Raw genomic sequence first — 22,586 nt, 5'->3', positions numbered from 1 at the left:
ACATTCTTACTTGTGTTATTTCGATTGATAAACTGAACATTGATTAACTGCAAAGAGTAACCTAATAACCAACAACGTGCTCCACCAAGGCTATTGCGAAACTAAGTTTAATTTCCGCTGCGTATGATATCAGTCTGACTGATCTATCTTTAGATAGTTAAGAAGAGTGTTATCATCTCTGTCTTAGCAAACACGACTGAAGCCCTTACGTGCATCAGTTAAGTTCCAACAACTTAACTGATAACTCTTTACGGAAGAGCTTTCAGTATCAGTCGTCAACCCTGTTTGGTCAAAACTGTTTTCAGTAAAACAGAAGTCTGTGTTTGCATGCAAAGTTTTGTTTTGATCTCTGACTGAGATCCCTCTGATTGAGGATTTAAAAAATAGCCCATAGGTGTATTCCCCCCCCCATACACCTATTCGAGACCCTCTGGACCTAACAGCACTCAATACCAAGTGTCACATCTTGAATACGATAAATTTGAGATCCGGTACTTCCATGACTTCTCACAAAATCGTAAGTAAAAAAAACTGAATCTCAAGTATTTCCATTTATTCAGATGTGTGTGCTATATTCTTAATGATAGAGATCAACATTTGAAGTTTGACTCTATGAGTGATAAAGGAATTTTTGTTGGATACTCTTTAAAAGGTCATGCTTTTCGTGTTTCAATCTTACGACTAAGGTTGTAGTCGAGTCTGTAAATGTTGTCTTTGATGATTACACTGACATTGCAGGTAGAACTGAGGAAGACAACCTAGAAGACTATGTTGAAAGACGAAGACCAGCTGAAACTGTCCAAGTTGCAAAAACTGAGGCAAGACTAGATGCTGACAATAATATTTCAACATCTGATCTAACAATGGAGCAGGCAAAAAGTTCTGATCAGCAAGACACAATTGAAGAAATTCAAGCTACCCAAAGACGTGATCCACCTAGACGAATCAAGAAGAATCATCCAATCTCTCAAGTGATTGAGAATGTACAAGAAGGAGTATGAACAAGAAGGAAAGCTTTAATGAATTACCAAGAAATGGTAAAATGGTGTGTATGATTTCAATATGTAATGAAGTGAGATATGCTTGTTATATATTGATGGATCTTCGATCTTTGGGCCATTTAGCCATATTTTTCTCTTTTTTTTGTGTTTGTAAGGTCTTCTAGAGTAAAAAATAGGTATTCAGGAGAAGGAAGCTCGGTAAAGGGCATATGCACGAAAGATGGTCAAACTTGGCATTACTGAAACAAAACTATCCAAGCTGCCAAAAATAAATCCCCCAGGAAGAGAGCTCCGTGATGTATGCTGAAGCCCGTCGTTAAGACATCGGGCAAATGAAATTGTAATTGTCCCATTCCCTCTATTAGGTTCCACTAATGACAAGTATTGGGTCGATCCTACAGAGAGTCGGTGTATCTCGATCCTCGATGTCACAATGTCACAATTATTAGAGGTTACGCTCTTCGGGCAAAGGTGTCACTCGCCAGTACTCTGGCCAAATACGGAATGTAAATCTGGGCAATATGTAAAAGCTGAAATAAAATAAAAAAATATCAATAATAAAGACAACCTGGTTTGGGCACGATTTAGTTAAGTTTGGGCAAAGTCTTTGTTTATCGGTGCAAAGTTATGTACTATGCTTGTGTGTCATTAGTTATAGGCCGTTGATCAATGAGATGTGCCCCTGATTATCACGGCATCACGAACACACTCTCACCCAGCCCAATCTATCCTTAAGCGTAAAGTAATGCAAGAGACACTCTATGCTCACTATCTAATCTGACCAACCATCTATGAAGACACTTCAATAGATGTTTTTCCCAGACAACATTAAGAAAGATAGATTCAATTGGCTATAAGTATGCCCAAAGTGCATACACCATTCGCCCACACCAGTCGTACTATTCGGAGTAAGAGACACTCAACATTTTGATCCGATTATTACTTGTAACCTAGTGTTGCCCAAAATGCTATCGGCCGGTTAACACCTTCAGGTTTTGCCTAGATTGTATTTAGATTCTGACCTAGTGCTTTCGGAACACACACATACAGTGACTATGCCCAGATTAGACCTTACAAATTTTAATGCTCATGCTTAACTCAATCTTCGCCCAAACTAGGTATAAAAGTTTACCTAGACATAATAAAATAAATAAAGGCAAAGACAATGAAAGAAAATTACATACTTGATTAACGGATTGAAGGTCTAAACGAAAAACGTCCTCTGCCCAACAGCAACTCTGGGCAGACCAAAGAAAAACATAGTAAAATCAAAAGGGCCCGTAGGGCATGTTTCTTTCCCCCAAAATACTCGATCATAAAATAAACTACAACGGATACATAAAGCTAACCTAAAGGAACTTGACGTCAAAAATCAAATTTGAGGCTGTAGAATGTAGAGAGTGTCAAAAGTCTCCTTGCAGCCTGCGGGCAAAGCATATATATAGCAGTCAAGAAGGGCTCATGGGCTTGGCCCATGCAGCTGGGCTCAACTAGAGCTTCTGGGCGCAGCTAGGGTTTTTGGAATTTGTTTTCATGCATAGATGATACAATCCTAGTTCATATGGTAAGCAATCACATCAGATTTTTGTAATTAAGGCAAGATGATCTATGCCTTCTTCTTTTCTTATACTGAGCCGATTTGTCCTTGTACGCTAAACTTCTGCCCAAAGTTTGGTTTGCTTATCTACCCAAATTTCGCCCACGGTCTGGCTCACTGCTTTGCCCTTGAATGCGACTGAATTTCTCACGACGCTTGGTCTGGGTAAATGGTGCGCGGACGTTGTGCCCACGAATAATTTTCATGTTTTTACCTCTTGTGCGGAATACATCCTGCTTTGCCCCTGTACGGCCCTGCACATTCCTCTGCCCAATATATGCCCTCTCAGGCATAAACACACACAAAAATATGCAAAAGGACTTGATCTAGACCTAAAAACGGACTATAAAAGAGCACGAAAAATGAGTTTGTCAATGTACCACTCAGAACACCTCTGAGCAACGATGATTCTTGAAGTGTAACACCTAGTGCGAAGCCAACCGAAGGATGCAGCCAGTACGACCATGTTTGTCAACAACAATCAGTAGCTGAAGCCAAATATGGAAAGATTCGTGGAGGAGATTTCCCGGAATATTCTAGCGAATTCTGGCAAGGGAAGTATTTGGAAGAAGGTAGAAGTTGACCCAAATCAACTGGAGATCCATTATCAATCGGATTAATCAAGAATCAATCTAAATATGGAAGAAAATCATCTGCTTGATATAGTTTGCTGGCAGAGCTAGGGTTTGTCTACCACTGAACTGCTATTTAAAGTCCAGCATGTGTGGCTGACAGAGAGCAGTTTTTAATGCACTTTACCTTTGATACTCACTTTGTAGTCTCACTCAAGAAATAATTTACTTTCAATAGTTTACATTCCATAACAAAACAATTTACTTGCTTTCCATATTTCGATTCCGTTATGAAGAACAAAGCCAAGGTATTTTGCCTTAGATATTTTTATATTAAGTATCTCGTATTTCATTTCATTTCATTTCATTTCATTTCGTGTTTATATATTTCATTATGTGTTAGTAATCTCCTTGGTGAGATTTGAGAGGGGGAAATGATTGATTGTTGATATGTAAAACATTCGAGAACATATTGCACATTCAGTTGAGTCTAGTGGTTCCGAAAGGATCTGAGCTGATATTGTGAGCAGTTAGGACCAAGCGGGTGATCTCTACTCGGTAAAGGGGTTGTCCACGTCAAGCAATGGTCAGGGCATATCTGGCAGCGACAACTAGTATACCTATGACTGAGTAGCTGAGCAGTATTAACAAAAGATGTTGTAGATCCGGAAGGCAAGGAAAGGGCTTTGGGATACAACGTCCCTCCTTGGTGGGTTTCTCTAGCAACTACCCATCAACTGTGATGAGACATAAAGCCATGATTATTGATCAATGAAAGCGCCTTACATATCGTAGATGTATCGATGACCGGTTGGTTGTTGTACCAAAAATGAATAGCCCGGGAGGTATGTCTACTGACTAGATGAGGAGCCGAGGACCATCGGAGAGAAGGTTGGTAAGGGGCATACTTGGAGAGATTGGGTATGTCTACCATCTAAGGAGGAGTGAAGCACGACCTTCTGACAGGGGTAACTCGTGACCTTCAGACCAAGTGACTACAAGGAACTCAACTATCCCAAATGTGGAGTATAACCTCTTGAAATGCCTTAATGTATTTGGGCCGCGCCTTGAGTTTATATGAAGCATGTACGGATCCTTAGTATGCTTATGATCGAATGCAAATATCAACAATGATCATGACCTTACTCAAATCTTACCCCCTTTTATGTTTGATCTGTATTTAAGTTTACTTGTGTAGATAATGTCACAGCCCGACCTAAACTAGCGTATAGTTAAGTCGGGGAAAGGTGTGACTGGGAAAGGAGTAATAAAATGAACAAGAAAAATAGGTTTCAAAACTAATCACTAACCTACTTAAACAATAATTTACCATAATGTTTGGTAATTATAAGCAATCACTTCTAAACTCAATAGTAGACAACTTACAATAACACAATGACAAGTTGTCTAAGTATCAAGTGGCATAATTCTCTAAGCCATTAGTTTAGAATATTTACAACACCTCAATAAAGTAGAATACACTAAGTGTTGCAGCGGAATAACTTAAGTGGATTACATGTATGAAGACATGAAATCCTGAGCCTAATTTAGTACTTATGTTTCAAAGCTTCGCTCTGCCGACATCCATCTGCATTACAGCTTAACCTGCACATTTAGAAAACATATGCAAGGTTGAGTACTCAAAAGCACTCAATGGTCATATGCCAAAATAACTTGAAAGCTTGCTCTTAGAGCTATATATTGAACGTGTCATCTCAAGCATCACACATGAGTTTTATTTAAATAACCCGTGCATGCAAAACTATAAAATTTCTATGTAATCATCATATACGTCTGCATACAATTAACATGTATGTACCATATCTATGTATAATGTAACCTCGTGTTGAGAATGAGGCCTCCTTCTCAAATACAGTGATCGTCCCGAAGGCTCTCTATCACAATGACCGGTCAACCCGCTCGATGGCTCACGGTCACAACTGTGTGCATAAACCCTTACTGGCAACACGTCCAGCATAGGGTTGATATCGTTTATCTCTCGTAGACGGTAACATACAAGCTCATAAAAATTATGGCAAGTCAATAACTTTAATATAACTTTATTCATATAAATATCATTAAATAGCGTGCACTTCGAATTTCTGAGTTTAGAAAGCCCACCTGATCGTGGTCTGACGACACAAGTAACTCTGAACTAATGATTTACTTCTTTTCCCTTGTATCTGACCTTCAGTATAAATACTTACTAATAAATAATGAGAACATGATATGGAATTTATTTAGACAATACTTATGTTGATTTTTAGGTGATGGTTCTATTGAAAATTATGGTATGAAGACTGGTTGATATTTGGCAAACTTACCAATAAATACCAACATGAACTTAAACTGCAATAGTTATAACTACGGTGTTAATCATTACTCTGCTCACACTTATTTAATAAGCGACTATTAACTTAGAAATAACATAAATCCTCTTTTTCCTTTTCTTTAAAGAATCTGATTTCGAAATAATCTAGTGTCTAATTTATGCATAAGTAAATAAGGTAATAGCATAAATTAGTTAAAATAATTCTACACGTCTAAGCCATTTAATAAATTAAACTAATTATTAGCTAATAGGTAATAATCCTTTACGCATAATTATTAAGTTCAAATTAAAATACTACTGAGTCCAATTAAATAAATGGGAAAAGATGCAAATCCACCCTTGTAGTAGTAGCCCCTATAGCGTATAGCTCCTCATACTCAATGTGCGTGCAAATAGACCCCCGAAGTCTTAAAAATCGCTCAATTACACCCTTTTGACTAACAGCCGTTTTTCTTCCGTTAGTCAACCTTTTTTTATTTTTTATTCTTTATATTAATAATATTTATAATTTAAAGTAGTTGAATCCATCTCATCTCTCCGCGAATTGACTATCTAGCTCGAAGTTTGAGGCTGCCATTGGTGCAGCCGTACATTACGGGAGGAGAAGGCGGCCGAAGCTTCAGCAAAGGGGTTTATTTCGCGGTTGTTGGAGCTACAACTCTTGATTTTCAACTTTTCGACAACATTGGATTCCCCAATACTAATACCAATGTGTCTCTTGGCTCCACAATTAGTCGGTGGACGATGGTGGCACGAAGCCATTAACTATCATCGGCAGAGCTTGAGAAAAAGAAAGAGTCGAGACTGGAGGAAGCGGTGCCGCTTGAGCCACGGGCGGCGGCTGGTCCGCTGCTTAGCCGGAGTGAGTTTGGGTGTGCGTGTATAATGACGGAGACAGAGGGTGAGAGATGTGAGGCGGAGTGATGGCTTGTCGCTGCCACTTCGTCGGAGATCAAGAGAGAGAGAGATCCGCCGTGGTGTCGTCAGATTCTCAGCGAGGGATTTTAGGGTCGTGGTGGTGGCGCAGTCGTCATGAATCGGGTACGGCGATGGTGGCCTTGCGGCTGCAATCGCCGGAATATCAAGGATGAAAGGTGGTGTCTGGGGTGTCGGGGTTATATGTGGAGGCGTGACTTGTAGCCTTGTCACCGCCGGAGCATACAGAGGGGGCCGGGCGGAGTTCTGAGAAAGGCACGCGACGGCGGCGTGGTATCGCCGGCGGCCGTTGCTGCAACAGCATGGGTCCCACATTTTAATTAAAAAATAAAAAAAAAGGTTGACTAACAAAAGAAAAACGTCTTTTAGTTAAAAGAGTGTAATTGAGCGACTTTTAAGACTTCGGGGCCTATTTCCACACATATTGATTATGGGGAGTTATACGCTATAGGGGTTACTACTATAAGGGTGTATCTGCACCTTTTCCCTAAATAAATTAAGGGCCCAACTTAATAAATTAACAACATCATCTTATGTACTCCCAAGGTCCAACACGATTTATTATTGCTAATCCCATTGATATTAATAAGCCCAAATATTATTTAAACTCAATATGAAATTCTCAAAGCCCAATTAATCAAAATAAATTAAAAACTAAAATAAAACTTAAGTCTAGAATATACTAAAGTCAACATCTCTCTTATTCTTCTTTCTTTTTTTTACGCAGACTCCATTTCTCTCTATTCTCTCACATGCGTCTCTCACTCTCGCTCTCCCTCTCGCCCGGCGATGTCGCCGATCCTCGGTGCCTCCGACGCGGCGAGGTCGGTGCCACTCTCATATTTTTCTTCATTTCCTTCATTTTCCCCCAATTTTTAATTCAAAATCAACCTAGGGTTTCTAATTTTCCCCCCTTCCACTCTTGTCATCCGGTGAGTTTCGCCGCCACCATTGTCCCCATCGCACTGCCACCTACTCCATCTCAGGTAAGCTTCTCTTTCTCCCTCTTTTTCTCTCTGCCCATTTGCTTGCGGCGGCCGCTGCGGGCCGCTGCGAGCCGCGGCGGCGCATGCAGCGCCGGCGGTCGCCGCTGCTATGCTCTTCTCTCCCAGCCTCTATCTCGCTCTACTTTCTCTCATGTCCGTGTCTCTCTATCTTTGTCTTACTCTCTGTTTCTCTCCCTCGCTCAAACTACCTCTCTCTCTCTCTCTCTCTCTGCTACTGGCGGCCACCGCGGACCGCCGTGGCGTGGGCAGTGCCAGCGGTCGCTGTCGCCGGTCGCGCCTCCACCGCGGTGGCTCGCAGTTGCTGTTGTTGTTGCCATCCCTTCCCCCGTTCTAATTATTTTCCTTCTTCTTTTCTCTTTTTCTTTATTTTCTATTTCAATAACCTATTTCAGTTCTAATACCTCAAACTAATAAATCCCTAATTTTTCTATTTCAGGAGTCCATGATTCAGGGTGTCTCTCGGAGTGGCTACTGCTCAAGATCCAATTTTTATATGTGATAAATCCGTTTCTTTATTGTTATTAAGAAATTGGGACTGTGTTTATGAAGTCAGAATTGGATATGTGATTATAGTTATTATTCATCACTATTCTTGGTTGCTGCATTTATCATATAAAGTTAACTGTATTGAAAAGAAAGACTACCTTCTTTGATGTCTGCTGTGGATGATTGTGTGTAATTTGTGCGGTGGAACTCTCCGTGCAAATACATTTATAATTTTTCTATGCCCACAGCTGGGTTCCGCTAGCGGTAAGTATAGGGTTGATCGACGAGGAGTTGTTGTATTCTTCTCTCTTGTCACGATCACAGTTACACTGGTATCACTATGGTCAGAGCGTTGGGGACAGAAGGTTGTGCCTGGAAAGTAGAAATTGAAACGAAACAAAGGAAAACATCAAAAGTAAAGATAACCTGGCTGGGCACAATCTCGTTAAGTTTGGGCACAGTCATCGCTCATAGGTTCAAGGATTTTCATTGTGCCTTCACATCTTTGGTTATGGACAGTAGTCAATTGGCTGGGCCCCTTTTTTTACTCGTCACGTGCGCAGCCTACCCCATCCTCATCCGCGCCCTTTATGTGGCTGACGGACCCAAATGACCCATAAGCATGTCCGAGGACATACGATCACCTTTCCCACATTTGCCGCACTATGTGGAGCCGAATTTCTCCATTAATGGTTCCACTTGTTGCTTGTAACTTGGTTGTGCCCAGAATGCCATCGGCCGCATGAAGCTCCGGGTTGGCCCAAGTTATATTGGCATCAGGCCAAATGCTTCGGGAATGTGACTACACAACTCCTGTGCTCGTTTTGACCTCACGATTTTATATGCCCATACTTAATTCGATATGCCCAAACTAGGAAGGAAAAATTAACTAGGCATAAATAAATTAACAAAGGCAAAGGAAAAGATAGAAAATAAAATACTTTGATAAATGAAAAACGGTCACAGGGGAAAGCATCTCTGCCCAAAACCAACTTTGGGCAGAGCAAATAAAAATAAGAAAATACAAACTAAACTAAGTCATGGCTACCCAAACTACTCTATGACTACATAGTGATCAATGTGTCTAGCCTCTAAAACTCAAAAACTGACTACCCTCTAAAACTCAAAAACTGACTGCTCTGGGCGTAGGAGAGTGCATCTTTATATAGAGAATGGAGTGGGCCTTGGGCCAGGTCCATGTAGATTAGGGCTTCTGGGCGCAGCAACTAGGGTTTCTGGGCACGATGTCAGCATCAAAATTCTGCTTAATTCTCGTTCGACCTCTGACTTGCGGCTGTGCCCGTAAACACCAACTTTTTCAACTATGCCCCGGAATGCCAGATTTTGCTTATGTCTCGCCGTTGTTCCTTGGAACTCAATGGTCTGGGCACAGGAGTACAACTGTTGTGCCCATGAATGATCTCCAATCTGTGCCTCTTTTGCGGAATGCAGTATATTGTGCCCAAGATCACGTCCACCTGTCCTTATGCCCAAAATGTGTCCTCCCAAACACAAAAGACACAAAACACACGAAAGGAAGACTTGATCTAAACCTAAAAGACACACAAAAAGAGCATGAAAAATGGGCTCGTCAGTCCGCAACAGTAGTAACCATCTCTTTCTTTGGAACAAGCACCAATATGCTCGAATTACATCCCGACAGGAGATAAGCCTTCGAAAAGAAGGTTCGAACAACTAAAATGACATCTTGCTTAACCAACTCCCAACAGTGTTGAAAAAACCTGCTCGAAAAGCCATCCAGACCTAGAGAACTGTTAGCATCGAGAGCAAAAACCGCCACAGAGATCACAGCATCTTCCGGAATGCTGACAAGAACCGCGTTCTGCTCATCCGAAACCACCGGATCCACAAAAACCTCAATCTCAGTCAAATCAATACTCGAAATGCTATCCTCGGTGAAAAGATAAGAGAAGTAATCAATAATATGCTGGTCAATGACATTCTAATCATACACGACATCAGACCCAATCCTAAGATGAGAAATGGTATGGGATCCATTCCTACACCTCACCAGTCTGTGAAAGAAAGACGTGTTTCGGTCACCATCATGAAGCCAGTTCACTCTGCTCTTCTGCTGTAAGAGACTATTCTTTCTAGTAAGAGTAACATTCAGATTAGCCTGCAGAGAAATCTCCTCCTCAAAAAGCTAGTCAGTATACCCAACATCCGACATATGTTCCTAAACCTCAAGCAACCGCCCCTGAAGGTTACCAATTTCAGAGTCCACATTCCCAAAAACCTCCTTATTCCAAACTCTAATTAGAGGTCAGAGCCGCTTTAACTTTGCCATAACCTTGTAGATCGAATAGCGCGGCTCCGCCTCCAACTCCCACGAAACACGAACCATATCCATAAAATTGGGATGAAGAACCCACATATTAAGAAATCTAAAGTACCTGCTGCGCGGGGCCACACTGGAAATACACTGCAACACCAACGGAGAATGATCAGAGGTAAGGCGAGGAAGCGCCAAAGCTGTCAGGCTCGACCACATAGCGGTAAAACCATCAGAAATCAAAGCACGATCCAGTACCGACTCCACATGACGGGGCAAAAGTCTCCTGCCGGACCAAGTGTACTTCAGACCTGTGTTCTCAACCTCTATCAAATTAGAGCTATCAATAAAACCACATAACTCCTGACACGAGCTCCGGCTGGGCAGAACCGAACTCAAGTGCTCATGTGCCCCTTTGATGGTGTTAAAATCCCCCAAGAAAACTGTATTACCATCAACAAACCGTAATAGATCTCTCCATAAAGTCGCGCCGGGCAATCTGATCATTCGCCCCATGGATAATCGCAACCCTGAAATTTAAGCTCTGCTAGTTGCAATCAGCTATAATCGTCTGAGAAGACGAGAAAATAACATGCATGCGCGCCGAAGGCTGTGCTAATAACCAAATGTTAGAACATCTCGGACGACGACAATTTTGAAAAATCGGAACCAAATTAAGAGAATTCCAAAAAAATTGGGGTATCCAGTGAAAAGCCGATTTAGGCTCAATGGTTCCAACAATCAGTGGTGAGAAGGAACGACAATGCTCCCTCAGTAAACGCTTAGATTCGTCCGTTAAGCCACGGACGTTCCAAGCGATAATATTCATAAAGTTAAAAGCTTGGAGCAGAGGCGACATCGCCCGCCTCTACTTCTGCTGCCCAACTTTTCTTTGAAACATTATCCATCACCCTTATGCTACTAGAATCACTCCGGTCCACAACATAATCCCGAGGCTAGCTTCTGCCCACTGTCCAAGGACTTTCGAAGTCGATTCTTAATGAAATCCTCAGCACTAGCATATCTAGCAAGAGCCTTCTGCTTCGTAAGTCTTCCACGGCCTCGCTTCACCGTCGGGTGAACAGCTAGAGGAATTGGAGCTTTGGCTAACTCTAAAATCTGTTCAAGACGTTGTGCTTTCATTGCATTCTCCATCGCCCGAGTTTGATGTGCATCCACACTACCCAAACGCCCCTAAGCGTCTGTCCAAGGCAGCCTCCCTGATCCTCAACCTCTCGCTCTCTAACATCCGGCTATTCCATTTCAATATGTTTATCAAACTCTTCTTTCTCAACATCTGTCAGAGGCTGCTCCATATCCGTCTGAGGTTCAGTGACCGGAACCAACACCTCCACCAATAAATCCGGACCATACATCCCTTCGGCCTTCTCCAAAGAAACAACAGCATTAACACTAGCAACATCAGCGTCAAACTGTTCCTCTTCTCTCTCCATCAACACGCCAAACGAATTGGCATTCGCATCTACGATCTGATACTCATTCTCCCCACCATGAAGCCCTATCTGCCCTTTCTCATTTGATGCACGGCCACAGACCTCCTGCCATTGCGACCCACGAGGGACCTGCTTCGGTTGAGCCAGGATATTTCCTTCCGCCGAAATAGCTCCGACATTGGAATCAGTCGGCCAAGTCGATTTGTTCCGACGGCACTTATCTTGGGTATGCCCCATTATCCTACATCGAGCGCAATATAGATGCAGATTCTAAAAAAAAAAATCAACATGAAAAGAGAAATCATCCATATCAATTAAAAGAGTGTTAGGCTTTGAGACATATCTATTTCGATAAGAACTCAGGTGAACTGACCGATTTCACGTCCGACCGAGGCTCCATCTATACGCAGAGGATGTCCTAAATATCTTCCAAGGCCAGATATAACCTGCGGGTTCCAATATTCAATTGGAAGATAGTGGATTCGGACCCGAACATTCGCCAACGGAGAGTTCTCCTTAAAAGGGTCGAAGTTACGTGTCCAATCCCTCAACCAAAGATGACCTTTTGAAAGTTCCCATATTGCTTTGTCTTTAGCAATGGCTTGATCAGCAGCCGTCGTAAATCTGAGAGTAAAATATCCTTTTCCCAAGGGGATTAACTACCTACCCACAAATTAATTAAATAGAAAATTAAATAATTTATTTAACTTATTTTTTAAAATAAAAATAAGATTTAGTTATTTTATTGTATTGGCTATGTTGTAGTTATTTATTTTTTTAAATTTTTTGTAAACATTTTTAATTTTTATTAAAAATGTAAAATAAAATAAGAAAATACAAAAATAAGTACAACATAGAGAATATAATAAAATAACTAAATCCTATTTTTAGTTAAAAAAAATAAATTAAAATTTTTCTTATTAAACTAAATTGTGAGTGGCCGATATAGATTTATTATTACTTTTATATATATAAATATATACCACTTTTTTAATGCATGTAAGCTGGTGAGTGCACTGTAGGCTAGGAGCCTACAGGAATGCGCCTCCAAAACTTTAGTCCGATCTTGATTAATATAGCTAAACATCATTTACATTTACGCCTTAAAATAAATAGAGTGATCTTCATGTGCTCCCTCAAAACTTGCTCTATTGAGCTGTCACCGTTCTGATACATTCGAGAGCACAAAATCAGAATTCAACCGTAACACATACGTTACCAAATTTTCGCTTCCCAATGTTTAACATTATTTTATTTTTCTCGTTTTTCATATTATAGTTTGTGTAGCTTTATTATTTTATATTAATTATTGTCATTATTATTTTGACTATGAACTATTAAGCTGCTGAATCCTTACGGCATTGACCACTCGCTCCCCTCCTTCCAAAGGCAAGCCATCTCTCTCTACTCGGAAAATGGAAGCTGGAGATTTGTTTAATTATTTGTTTGAAATCTTTGGTAAATGATTTGGGTGGATTCATCATTAAGTTCATACATATTATAAAGGAGTTTAAACAATCAAGGTCCAGTCACCCAGTTTGGTCCCCTTTTTTTAGTTTCTAGTTTTGAGGAAATATATTTTGACTCATGATGGACAACAAAGTCTTTACAGAATACTTATTTGACTTACCCTTTGGTACGTATGAATTAACGGAGGAATGATAAGGTATACTATACTAAATTTATTATAAATTTATACGTAGAATATACTCACCCCGTTTTTAATTAAGTGTCCTCAACCATCATATTACACATACCAATAAAATAAAAAAATTATACTCCCTCCGTCCCTGAAATAAGTTCCTCTTTTTCCTTTTTGGGACGTCCCCAAATAAGTTCCTCTTTCTTTCTTTCTATTTTTGGACAACTACCCCACTACTAATAATACTTTATTTATTCTTACTTTTTACTTTTTCACCACTCCCAATACTAATTATAACACTTTTTCACCCTTTCACAACTCCCAATACTAATTATAACATATTTTTCTCCACTATCAATACACTTTATCACTTTTCCTTAAAACTCGTGCCGTCCCCAAAGAGGAACTTATTTTGGGGACGGAGGGAGTATAATCTTATTAATTATCATAATAAATACATATATATATATATATAATTACTATATTTTAATAAATATTAAATAAAGATAAAATAAGAAAAATCTCATAATTATACTCTCAAATTTTGAAATGGGACACTTATTAGGGAATAAGGAAAATATTAAAATAGGGCACTTAATAAAAAAGGAGGGAGTATACTACATTTACCTCACATTTATTTTAGTATATTGTATCAAATTTTGTTACGAAAATATTTTAAACAAGTAAACATAAATTTCGGTCACTGATTTGAAAAATACAAAATCTAACTATATTTTACGCGTTTTGCCCAAACTACCTTTTTATATTTGTGTTGCATGAATGATACTAGTGACCATATTAGTGTCAATAGTGTCATATACTTGAGCTGATAAACTACAGTCATATGGCCATTTTTTAAATACTTTCCCGTAGGGTTTAAATTTTTCATTTAGGGTTTACATTCTCCATTTAGGGTTTAGATTCCTCATTTAGGGTTTAATCATCGAATTGATACTTTTGGTACTAATATTACCATTTGTGCCAAAAGTATCAATTTACTTGATTTTTTATTTTATTTATGTTGGTACTTTTGGAATTAATATTGTCATTTGTGCCAAAAGTACCAATTTATTTTGTTATTTTTTTCTTTCTGTTTGTACTTTTGGCACTAATATTGTGTCAAGTGTACCTAATGAATGTCACAATTGACCCGAATTTAGCCATTTGAACAAACTTATCCTCATAACTCGCGCGCCCCAACCCGAACTCGAAGCCCAACCCGCTTGTAAACTCGAATCCGGTCCACCCTAGTTAAGGGCAAAACAGTTCTAAAACGTAAAAAATGGCCAAAAATTTAATTTGGGAGGCAAAATATTGATTTTCATTGCTCAATATGGCTCTCACAAGTTGACTTTTTTGTTATACCACACTTTCACGGTATGTCAAAAAATTTCGATATTATACTGAAATTAAAGTATCGAAATTCGGTACATTATACTAATAACTTATTTACTTAAAAAATATTTACCTAATAAACAACATCTAATAAATATAATATGATCCTAGTAATTAAAATTTATCACAGATTAACAAGAAATTAAAGGTAATATTATCCACGCCTCAAGTCACAACAATAAAACTTCAACAAAATAAAATAAAGGGTTATTAGTGCCTAAATACATCAACTTTGGGGCTAGTTTGGTTTTGCACATGAACTTTAAACGGTGTAAAAAAATACATGAACTTTAATATTGTATTAATTTTATCACAAATTCAAATATTAGATATTTGAACTCCATAAAAATCTTACGATTTACGAGTTTAGAGATGTCTTATATGATATATTTTAGAGATGTCTTATACGATGTCACAAATTCAATTTTTTTCTCAAATTAAAGATGACGTGGCAAGTCGAAATATCGACGTGTTTTCATCGGACGTTTTAAAAAATGACATCGTATAACACATCTCTAAAAGATATCGTATAAGACATCTCTAAACCCGTAAATTGTAAGATTTTTATAGAGTTTGAATATCTAATATTTGAATTTGTGATAAAATTGCAACAACATTAAAGTTTATGTATTTTTTTACACCTTTCAAAGTTCATGTGCAAAACCAAACTACCCCTAAAGTTGGTGTATTTAAGAGCCAATAACCCTAAAATAAACTTTGTAGATTATATCCACCTCTACTTGAAAATTATAGTTATTTTTATGTAATTGTGAATTGTTATATAAATAAGTTAGATGCAATTTATTTTATAACCATAATCATAACAATAATTAGATATTTACTCTTTCTAATATACTAATTGTAATATCAATATAACTATATACATCATTCTATAATATTAATCAATTCATTTACTTTAATAGTATACTTATGAGTTATTAAATATAATTAACTTTATCTCATAATCAATCCATTTATATCTTATAGTTATATTGATATATATATCTTATCCTCACTGAATTAATTGCTCTTTTTATTATTTTAATTTTCACATTGTAATATACGTAGAAATATATATTAGGATTTTATGAAAATAACAAAAACGAAAGATGTATATTATAATTTGTCATTAAGATTTTATAATGTACACATATATATACATATTATATAAAATATATACTTCGTCCGTTCCTCAAACAATTTACTCTTTTTTTATTTTAGTCTGTCCCCAAAACATCTTTTTAATCTATTTTTTGAAACAATTTCACTAACTTTTATCTTTACAATCTTCACTTTTTGTCCCTTAAGAAGATATTTGAGGGACGGGGGAGTAGTTTAATACGGTATACCACAATGTTTTGGTATATACCAGTAGATGGGGACACGATATGTATCAGCTCAATGGTATATACCGAAAATTACGATGTATGATGGTAAGTTGCAAAACATTGTGGTATGTTACCGAAAAGTAGAATCAATTCCAAAAAACTATGTTATGTTTTCTCGCTAAAATCATTTTACTACTTTTGGAACTAGATTTTTTTTAATATTTTTGTTTATTTTCAATTTCGTCTACTCTAAATCATACGTATAATTTTTTTATTATAATTTTTCTCTGATCTAATTAAAGTATTAGTTAAGTTTTTATCTCTTAAATATATTATGAGTGTTAGTTGTACAGATATATAAAATGATCAAAAATTTATGTTTGTGCATTAACTTATAATATATTTATTTATTTATTATTCTTACTTGAACAATTAATTAATCAGCATATTTATGACTCAATTGGACATTGTTACAGTTGACCAAGAACATGAGACTTCAAAATATGAGTATGATAAGTTGAAGGAATTTTCATAGTGGATTGCGAGATAGTAATAGTTATGGATCTATTGATCTCTTGAGAATGCATAGTTTAAATCATTCCAAGATTCAATAACAGACATCGTTTCAAGTACGTATATTTTACAACCCTAAATATTTTACTCCCTCCGTCCAAACGAAAGCGGTGCGTATTCCTTTTTGAGCTGTCCCAACGAAAGTGGTGTATTTCCTTTTTTGGTAATAATTTTACATTACAAACAATGTGGCCCAACACACCTTTACACACTTTTATACTACAATCTTATTCTCCTTAAATTTCGTGCCGAAAAGAAGCGCACCGCTTTCGTTGGGACGGAGGGAGTAATACTTATATATTATTAATAAATAATTAAATTTTCAATATAAAATTCTTTTATTTAAAATTTTAAAATTACATTTCTCTTACATCGCACATAAAATTAGTTGCAATTAAACATAGCAATTGTTTCCAAGTCACTAAAAAACTTACACTGGAGCTATATTAATTTGCAGGTCAGATACATTGACCATTTTGTTTGGAAGAACGAGCCAATGGTCACTTATTTCAAGAGTGACATTTTCGTAGTCCTTTGTTTTCTCTACTAATGTGATATACCCATTGTGTTTTGAATTTAATTAATGTTTTAGTATGTCTTGCATTCAAACTTATTTAATTGTCTACATAATTATTGAGTAGGCGTCTTGGTCGTGTATAAAAGTCTATTTTCTATTTAATTATTTGCATGGTAATTTTGGATTAAATACGTAATCAGCGTGATTGTATTTGTTTGTGTCTCTTTGAGCACGAGATATTCAAAAAATAAATGTGAGATTAGTTATAATATGATTGAATTGGGTTATTAAGAAAATCATGGATTAAATACGTAACCAGCGTGATTGTATTTGTTTGTGTCTCTTTGAGCGCGAGATATTCAAAAAATAAATGTGAGATTAGTTATAATATGATTGAATTGGGTTATTAAGAAAATCATAAATAGATTCGAGACCCAAAGTGTATATAGCTATAGTTGATATCAGTGCAGTTGGCATTGCAAAATTTGACTTCAATTCAAAATTAAGAATATAATTTAGTGTACCGTTTTTTAAGTTAATTTATATGTAACACCAAAATTAAATTGAATTATGTGTCCAACCTGCTTTATAGTATGTGCAATCATTTTGTAATATTGTTGGGTGCCGTTTGTTCGCATTTACAAAAGAACTAGCATTTGCACTCGTGAAACGCACGAAAAATATTTTTATATTTTATTATATATTAAATTGATTATCATTTGATTATTATATACAAATTCTAAATATAATTAAAATACTATAATTTAAGATAAATATATTTTAGTTTAATATAAAAATAATAAAGAATAATTCAAATTAATAAAAAAATGATATTGTGAAAAAAGAAAACAATAGTTAAAAGGAGTAACTGAAAAAAATAGATTTATTCAAAAAAAAGGAGAGATGAGAGAGAATTTTCTTAAGTTTTAATCTTTAAATAACTATAATTTTTATATTTTAACTCTAATATTTACATACATATATCAAATTAAAGCTCTTGTCGTGATCTTTAATTTGATATGCACATCAAATATGTTATAATTAGTCAAATTTCACAATTTTAAAAATGAAATAAAATAGAAAAATAAGAAGTTAAAGAAAAAAAAAATGTATAGCTTATAAATAAACCTTCAATTTTATTCTAACTACAAAATTGCCACTCAATTTTGAAATCAATTTAAAATTAAAAACTTCCTTTTTAATATAGGATAGATAGATATTGCATCTTCTTATTGTTCGACATTCTGAATTCATTTTCTTACTCCCATTACAAGTGACAATTTTTTTAATTTAATTATATTATATTATTGGAATCTATTAACACTTTGTTATTTATATATTTTCAAAATTATTAGCATTATAGTATTATTTGTTTTATCGCTTTACCAACCTATTCTTGTTACAATATTAAGCAGGAGTTATAACTATTCGGATATAAAAAACCAACTTTTAGTGTTGAAAAATGAAAAGATCACATATTGTTGCTTTAAACTGGTGCAAAGTTATAAGAATAATGTTAGTTAATATTCAATTTAACATGTAAGCATAGATTAAGTAACGTTTAATGTGTAATTAAGCATTAAGATTTGAGAACAATATTTTCTTGGTAAATTTCCTCTGAAACCCTAGTCACCCAGGGTTTTAGGACTGGTGGTTTTCCTCTTCGTGAGAGGTGGTTCTCCTCCCTGTGAGTGGTGGCTTTATCCCCCCGGGGGATTGGTGCGGTGTGGATCTTCTAATTCTGTTCTTTCTACTCTAATGGACCCAAATGAAATTGCAAAGAGAGTCACGGACCTTCGACTCTCGGCAAATAAGAGATCAAAATTTGTGTCTATCTCGGCTGTGGATGGTCAACGTTGACAAACCGGGGCAAAAAGGATGATTATGGGCAAGATCTTTTCCGAGCGTTTGGTTAATCGTGAAGCTTTACATGACAATTTACCAATGATGCAGATAGAGCTTGTTGGATGTAATATCTTTGCTATCTCTCTGGATCTTGAATCCGATCGCGAACGTATCACAACTGATGGCCCCTGGCATTATTTCAATGAACTCATGATTCTCCAAAAGGCCGATGCTACGAATACTGCGGTGAATATTGTCTTTGATCAAATCCCTATTTGGGTCCAACTTCACAATATGCCTATCACTTATATAGATTCCCCCGATTATATGACGCATTGGCGAAAATAGGCAAAATCATTGAGATTGATGACAACAAAGGAGGATCGTTCGTGGGACGTTATGCTCGTCTTAAAGTTATCTATGATCCTCTTGTCCGATGTATACCCCTAAAAATCGATGGCACAAAGGAAGACGAGATGATTCTCGTGTTGTATGGAAAGCTCCCCGATCATTTTTGTTTTGCGTGTGGGAAATTGGGTAGATTAAAGCAAACCCTAGTTACTGCATATGGCTTAAAGTTGGACGTGGTTTGGATTATTGTCGCAACACTTTTCATCATGCTCCCACTAAGACTAAGAAAGCAATAAACCTAAGTTTTAGCTAACTTGGCGGAAAACTAGAGATTAGGGCAAAGGATGATTATTTTTACAATGAAAAGTATGGCCCTATTTATAGACTTCGAATCCCTATGGATCACCATGGAAGTTGCCATGCAAAGTAGAACTCTAAAGGCAATAAAATCGTGTAAGATAAGGCAACTTCCAGCTGTGACGCGCGCTGCAAGTCATCTCCATTCTGGCCAAATTCGCGGCTCTCGCCAGAGAAACGGCTTCCGCTCTGACGCACTTGTCTGCTCTGACTCTCGGTTTCTCTGGCGATTCACTTCGCTGCTCTAGCATTCGGTTCCTCTGGCTTTTTGATTTCTCTGGCACTTATGATTCCTCTGACTAGTGATTCCTCTAACTAGTGATTTCGCTGGCTTTTCGTTTCTCTGGCTATTGATTCCTCTGGCGATTGATTCCTCTGGCGATTGATTCATCTGCTTAGACAAGTTGATTTCTCTGGCGAGTGCATCTGCTCTGAAGCGCGGGGCTTCGCTTCTCTGACGCGCCAGAGTATGCACAAAAACGTAATTCTTAGCCCAAACTTCTCCAACATTTGCACTCTTCATCTCGAAATTCTAAATCTCCTGCAAAGCATAAAATATACCATAAAACGCACCAATTTCCAGAAGATTATCTTAAAATAAAGCTCATGCAAACCCCAAAATTTAGAACAATTAAGCATAAATCAACCCCCCCACACTTAGCCTTTTGCTTGTCCTCAAGTAAAATCCATATGAATCCTAGGAAGAGATTGATTTCAACAATGCTAATTTCCATCCAAACATTCTCAAAGACAATTCAAAATTTTACAATCAACACACATATCTCGATCATGCAAGTAACTCAAAGTTTAAGAAGCAACAAAACAGTAATGTAAGCAATTCGATCAGACCCAATTCTCCGCTAGAAGTGAATTCCCTAATGTGATCGCCTTTATAATCAATATCACCATTTTTCACACTTTGTGTGCTTGAGATTTCGACAGTTGAGCCATAATTCGTGAAATAAAAACCATTTGGATGTACTCCAAAGTCTTTTCACGTGGTTTCCCATGCTCATAGTTAGACTAGAGGAGCAGAGACTCAGAGCTGTCACGTTTTCAGAACAGGCCAGATGTTTCAGAGCTGGCATTTTCAGGGTTGGCAATTCGTCCAACATTTTTCACATTTCACAGATAAGATACGATCGTAGGCAATCACAATGACAACACTCCTTCTAGCATCTACCGGACAAATCACGTTTCACTTTCTTACAAAAGTGTTGCAACAAAACTCTTAATTCTTTGCACAATTAAGAAACACATATCAACAGTAAAACAAGAATAACCACCAAACGAACACTAACCCGAAATTCTCATCGAAAACCTTATTCTCTTCCACAAATTCATACAAACTAGCAAGATTCGAGACCAAAAACTAAGCATAGAAAGACTAATCTCGCCTAATTGAAAATATAAGCACAACAAAACACCCCCCACACTTAAAGCATGCCATGTCCTCAAGGCAGAAAAGAAATACGAAGAGTGTGGAAAACGTCCCTGATTAGCGGCAATGAAAAACTGAAGCATCGTGAGAGGCGGTGAAGAGTGGAGTTTGTGGTCGATGCAGAAATTGCAGCGCTGAAAAAAAAAACATAACACCCAAAAATCAAAGTATCCGCACAAGCAACCAAAACTTAGAAAAACACACAACAAAAACGGAAAACAAAGAACAAGAAAAACAAAAACAAAAAACAAAACACAAAACACGGTGGGTTGCCTCCCACCAAGCGCTAGTTTTAAAGTCGCCGGCCCGACGTAGAGGATCCCTTAACCAAAATCGCTATGAAACGTCAGCTGAATTAGTCCTCGTGAAAGCACATCATCCTCCAGTTCAGCTGCGGGTCCTCTTAGTGAGCAAGCAGAGCTCATCACATTCATCATTCTCTCGAACCAAGAGTTATGTCGAGATCTCTCCTCTTTCTTCTCTTCCAAAGGTGGTGCACTCTGCACTCTTAGCACGGCATTATCCTTGCATGGCAGCACCTCAGCCCGTTCTTCCTCAACGGTTGCATCCTCTTTCACGGTAGTTGGCACTTCAAGAACAGCTTTAACGTCGATTGGAAGCTTGGCCAAAAACAGATCTTCAATGGCTTCCTCATCCTGCAAATTATCAACAAAAATTTGTATAATTTTGTCCTCTTCTGGGCTGGTGCACATCAGTTTCTCCTTAGCAACATTCTGGCGCGTACTGTTCATAGTTGGCGTACTGCTCAGAGCTGAGCTCGTCAGCGCTGGCGGTAAACTTTCTGCTCTGTCTTCCAGCGGCAAAGCTGGATTAGGTAGAGCTGGCGGAGGAATTTCTACTCTGGCGTCCAACTTCAGAGCTGGAGGAAGACTTTCTGCTCTGTCATTCAGCGGCAGAGCTGGAGTAGTCAGAGCTGGCTGAAAGGGCAGAGCTGGCGGAAAAGTCAGGGCTGGAGCGCTTGGCAGAGCTGGCGAAAGACAGTTAGCTCTGAAAATTTCTACTTCTTCCTCATGGTCAGCAATCTCCACAAGAGAACAGATATGCATTGAAGAACTAGAAATAATAGGCTTTTTATTAAAAACAAAGAATCTTACCGATCTACCAGACCCGGCCATGCTCAAAGTTCCAGAACCCACATCAATGTGCGTCTGGGTAGTAGCCATAAAAGGCCGACCAAGTAGAACAAGTTGGCCATTCTTTCCTATAATGCCATGCCCTGCCTCGAGCACCACGAAATCGGCTAGCACCGTGATTCCTCTCACCATGACTTCAACATCTTTTAAAATACCACGAGTGCTACAATTTGCCCCATCAGCTAGTTGAAGTCTTGTTTTCGTGCTTTTAAGCTCCTCTTCCTTCCTGCCCAATTTCTGAAAAATAGCATACGGCATCAAATTGACTGTCGCACCCAAGTCTAACATGCCCGTGAATTCTC

The 22,586-nt window shown here is 37.8% G+C and overlaps 1 long non-coding RNA gene across 1 annotated transcript; it reads left to right on the top strand.

Annotated features, from left to right (window-relative positions):
- Positions 1 to 7,152: 7,152 nt before the first annotated feature.
- Positions 7,153 to 8,029, top strand: LOC130990961 (uncharacterized). The gene is made up of 2 exons (XR_009090997.1): positions 7,153 to 7,424; positions 7,882 to 8,029. It is a non-coding gene; the product is annotated as an uncharacterized LOC130990961 (long non-coding RNA).
- The last annotated feature ends 14,557 nt before the right edge of the window (positions 8,030 to 22,586 follow it).

This window comes from Salvia miltiorrhiza, chromosome 6 (assembly GCF_028751815.1).
Source record: "Salvia miltiorrhiza cultivar Shanhuang (shh) chromosome 6, IMPLAD_Smil_shh, whole genome shotgun sequence".
In the NCBI taxonomy this organism is placed as follows: Eukaryota; Viridiplantae; Streptophyta; class Magnoliopsida; order Lamiales; family Lamiaceae; genus Salvia; species Salvia miltiorrhiza.
This window is presented reverse-complemented; position numbering and strand designations above follow the sequence as displayed.